This window comes from Aotus nancymaae, unplaced genomic scaffold (assembly GCF_030222135.1).
Source record: "Aotus nancymaae isolate 86718 unplaced genomic scaffold, 86718_ANA_hifiasm-v0.15.2.pri h1tg000057l, whole genome shotgun sequence".
NCBI classification, from domain to species: Eukaryota; Metazoa; Chordata; class Mammalia; order Primates; family Aotidae; genus Aotus; species Aotus nancymaae.
This window is the reverse complement of record NW_026988471.1, coordinates 5104918-5110101: the sequence shown is the minus strand read 5'-3', so window position 1 is coordinate 5110101 and position 5184 is coordinate 5104918. Positions and strand designations below refer to the sequence as shown.

At 40.4% G+C, this 5184-nt stretch overlaps 1 long non-coding RNA gene across 1 annotated transcript; it reads left to right on the top strand.

Moving 5' to 3' along the window:
* Positions 1 to 916: 916 nt before the first annotated feature.
* LOC110567524 (uncharacterized) lies at positions 917 to 4919 on the top strand. The gene is made up of 4 exons (XR_002477926.2): positions 917 to 969; positions 3234 to 3394; positions 4290 to 4345; positions 4784 to 4919. It is a non-coding gene; the product is annotated as an uncharacterized LOC110567524 (long non-coding RNA).
* Positions 4920 to 5184: the final 265 nt, after the last annotated feature.

Sequence of the window (5184 nt, the reverse complement as noted above, 5' to 3'; positions counted from 1 at the left end):
TCATATATATGATATATACTATATGAATTGTCATAAAAAATATATACTATGTATTACATAATGCATATGACTATATATAGTGTATATGGTCATATATATGATCATATGTACTATATACATTGCATGTGTACTCTATATATGTATATATTGTCATGTATGATAATGTATACATACATGATACTATACTATACAACATATGATATAAGTACTACATGATAGGTGTACTATATATGGGATTATCTGTAATATACATGAGGATGACATACATATGAGGTATATGTGAGCTATACGTATAGAATATACAACATATATGATTTATATATTATATACCTGGAATACCATAAACATAATGATGTCCAGGCTAGGTTCTCAAAGATTCTTCTTTGAATGGGGTAATGACATGGACAGACGAGCAGGTCCTAGTGTGAAAATCACACTAAGAGCTGCCCAGGGTGTAAGGGAACCTAGAAGCAGGCCCCTAACAACCTCCACAGGCTCCGTGTCTTCAAGGGCAGCAGAGACTCGTTTGAACTGTGCTTAGAGACTCAGGAGTTTCTGAGTTATTCTAGAGAAGTATTTCCCAAATTTCAGGTCCTGATGCAGAGGGTGAGGAAATCAATCTTCCGAGAATGACCAGACTCCCTTAGCAATAAAATAAAATGAAGTGCAATAGAAGAAAAGAGAATGAAACAGAAAATACTAGAGTGTAGTGCAAGACTGTGTGTTTGTGTGTGTGTGAGAGAGAAATATTTGTTTGCATTTGTGGACAGTAAGTTAAAATATGAAATGTGTCCTACTCTAGATCTGTCCAAATTAGTTTATAATCCAATGTTCTGGAGCACATGGTGGCTAACTCCAAACCTAAACAACGACAGCAAGGCAGTCCGAGCCCTGGAGAGATGCACTCTTCCACATTGCCTATTGCTGAAGATTCAGAACTAGCAGCAAAAACAAAATGATCAAGCTGAAGTAACCTGGGAAGGCTGCCTCCTCCCTCTCCCTTTCCTCCTTATCATCTTCTCCAGGGTCCCTTCCAGGAGTGAAGTGGACTGGGCTCACAGCCGAGTGCTCCAGCACAGGAGGCTGGCAGTGCTGAAAGGAAGGAAGGTGTGCCACGCCCCAGGGCAGGAGTCTTTTGCCACTGGGGACAATGCATTTGGGACACTTATCTATCAGCACAACCCCAGCTAGGAACAGCTTTAAAAGTAAAAAGTGATCTATTTTGACATCCAAGGGGATTGCATCAATTAATTCGTTACATCTGTTGGTGCTCCTGGAAGTTTGGAGACTCTGTGTCCAGTGGAGAAAACTCTGGATATGAGTTACTTAACCTGGGTTTGAACCTCATTCCCTGCTTTAGAGATCTGGTGAGTCTGGGCAAACTACTCAAACCATCTAGGCCACATTGGTTTTATCTTGTAATGTGGGCAGTAATAACTGCTTCCTAAGATCTTTATGAGGATTCTTTTAAAAGTAGTGTCTAGCTACCCATGACCCTCTTCATAGAACTGGAAAAAACCACCTTAAACTTCATATGGAACCAAAAGAGAGACGACATAGCCAAGTCAATTCTAAGCAAAAAAGCTGGAGGTATCATGCTACTTGACTTCAAACTACACTACAAGGCTACAGTAATCAAACAGCATGGTACTGGTACCAAAACAGAGATACAGACCAATGGAACAGAACACAGGCCTCAGAGGCAACACAACACATCTACAACCATCCAATCTTTGACAAATCAGACAAAAAAAAGCAATGGGAAGAGGATTCCCTGTTTAATAAATGGTGTTGGGAAAACTGGCTAGCCATGTGCAGAAAGCAGAAACTGGACCCCTTCCTGACACCTTACACTAAAATTAACTCCAGATGGATTAAGAACTTAAACATAAGATGTAATACCATAAAAACCCTAGAAGAAAACCTAGGCAAAACCATTCAGGACATAGGCATAGGCAAGGACTTCATGACTAAAACACCAAAAGCATTGGCAACAAAAGCCAAAATAGACAAATGGGATCTAATTAAACTCCAGAGCTTCTGCACGGCAAAAGAAACAATCATTAGAGTGAACCAACAACCAAAAGAATGGGAAAAAATTTTTGCAGCTTACCCATCTGACAAAGGGCTAATATCCAGAATCTACAAAGAACTAAAACAGATTTACAAGAAAAAAAACAAACGAACCCATTCAAAACTGGGCAAAGGATATAAACAGACACTTTACAAAAGATGACATCTATGCGGACAACAAACATGAAAAAATGCTCATCATCACTGATCGTTAGAGAAATGCAAATCAAAACCACATTGAGATACCATCTCATGCCAGTTAGAATGGCAATCATTAAAAAATCTGGAGACAACAGATGCTGGAGAGGATGTGGAGAAATAGGAATACTTTTATACTGTTGGTGGAAGTGTAAATTAGTTCAACCATTGTGGAAGACGGTGTGGTCCATTTGACCCAGCAATCCCATTCCTGGGTATATATCCAAAGGATTATAAATTCTTCTATTATAAAGACACATGCACACGTATGTTCATTGCAGCACTGTTTACAATAGCAGAGACCTGGAACCAACCTAAATGTCCATCAGTGACAGACTAGACAGGGAAAATGTAGCACATATACACCATGGAATACTATGCAGCCATAAAAAACAGTGAGTTTGTGTCCTTTGTAGGGACATGAATGAACCTGGAAACCATCATTCTCAGCAAACTGACACAAGAACTGGAAATCAAATACCTCATATTCTCACTCATAGGTGGGTTTTGAACAATGAGAACACATGGACACAGGGAGGGGAGCATCACACACTGGGGTCTGTTGTGGGGGACTAGGGGAGGGACAATGGGGGGAAGGTGGGTGGGGAGGGATAATGTGGGGAGAAAAGCCAGATATAGTGATGGGGATGGAGGCAGCAAACCACATTGCCATGTAGGTACCTATGCAAAAATCCTGCATGTTCTTCACATGTACCCCAGAACCTGAAGTGTAATAAAATATATATATTTAAAAAAAAAAAAGTAGTGTCTATAAAACTCCTGGTCCAGTGTCTGGCAATCAGTAGGCATATTAATTCAGGTCCTGATTGAGTTATTAGGGCACATTATCTTACCAAAATAGTAATTGTTCGAATCTTGCAAGAACTCAGAATCAAGGTTAAAAAGGAACAAGAAACACCAACTGCTCAGGACAAAGACTCTTAATATTATTTAACTTGAAGGTGACATTGTAACAAGAACTTCTCAGCTGGAGTTAATTGATTTGAACAATTCAGGTCCACCAGGCATATCAGCCCAGGACAGCTTACCATGCTGGCCGAGTTAATTTTTTTTCACATAGTTTGAATGGCTGCGACGTGAAGAGGAGACCGAGGGCTGTGAGGTGAGTAAAACCTACCTGATCTCACTGTGAATATTCTATGCTGAGGGAAGTGTCTTTGTGGTTGCCAGGGTTTAAGCAGCATGGTGTATTTAGGTCACATTCAGGCAGCCGCATTTCCCTGCTGCGGTCCTTGTCACTAGAAGTTGGCGTATGCAAATCTCAGCAAGGACTGTCCCTGTCGTCCTAACACAGGATTAAAATACTCATCCCTTGAGTTCATGTCCTTTGCAGGGACATGATGAAGCTGGAAACCATCATTCTCAGCAAACTAACACAAGAACAGAAAACCAAACACCGCATGTTCTCACTTGTAAGTAGGGGTTGAACAATGAGAACACATGGACTCAGCGAGGGGAACATCGCACACTGGGGCCTGTGGCGGGTGGGGGACTAGGGGAGGGACAGCATTAGGAGAAACACCTAATGTAGATCATGGGTTGATGGGTGCAGCAAACCACCATGGCACATGCATACCTATGTAACAAGGCTGAGCGTTCTGCACATGTACCCCAGAACTTAAAGTATAATTAAAAAACAAAAAAAGGTGCCATACTGGATTGGACCTGGAGGAGGTGTAAACCTTTCCTCTCTAGGTTGGCTTTTATAGGCAAAATGATGCAAATTAAGCACTGGCACATAGTTTATTTCATCATTATTGTTGTTACCATTATCTGTATGATAGACTGTTATGTATATGAGTTTCTTAAGGAAAAATTATATATATTTAATATATGATCTTTGAAAAAAATACTCATCCCTGCACTGTGTACTGACCAAAATGCTTCTGTTTCTGTTATCCCATTTAAACTTCACAATTCATCTTGCTGTGGGCCAGATTCTGTGGTAGGTACCCAGGGGGTCACTGCAGTTGTGTATTTTTTGCCTCATTTTACAGATGAAGAAAATAAAATTCAATGAATGTCAAGGGTCCTGCCCAGGGACACACAGACTGTAGGTGAAGGGTCTGGATTCAAATCGGTGCCTTGACTGCAGGCTAAGCGCTCTCAGGTGTAATTCTTACATACCCAGACACAAAATAAAGGCCAGACATCCTTCTGGAGTTCTCCTTTTTGTTCCTACATCTTGACAAATAACGTGTTCTCCAGCAAAACGATAATACTTGATATTTCCTGGAAACATCATGCTATGTTCTTGTCGCATTTTTTCCTGACCCAGCCCCTTTTCAAGAAATGTTTTTATATTTATCTCTCCTTTTGAGTGACTCCTCCTCCTTTTCTCTTTCCAGACCCAGATCAGAACCCCTCCTCCCCCAGGAAGCCCTCCTTGATCCTCCCAATTGTCCAGGTGCTCTTTCTTTGTGCTCACAGAGAACCTGACATTTCTCTCACATCTTTTAACAAATTATGGTGTCATATTTCTATTTTGCAGCCTGCCTTCTCCATTACACAGTAAACTAATTGAAGACTGGCCCCAAATCTTATTTCTCTTGGTGACCTATTCCATAACAACTATGCCTCACACATAATAAGTGTTGAGAAAATGACTGCTGATTAAATGAATAAAGAAAACTTATGTTAATTAGTCTGTGAACATAATACAGAAGTCAACTAAGTTCAAATTATTAGAGGTGCACTAAAAATGCAAAAGGAAGAGAAACAGAGTTTATTGGTTTGATATTTCATATCAGCTTGGACTACAGGAACACAAGGATTTGTTCTGAGTCAGAAAGTCTATGGTTGTGTGACTTCCGTCATGGGGAAGTGCTACAGTTTGAAGGCATGTTCTCTCAAAATTCATGTTGAAACTTCATCCCCACTGTTGCTGTATAA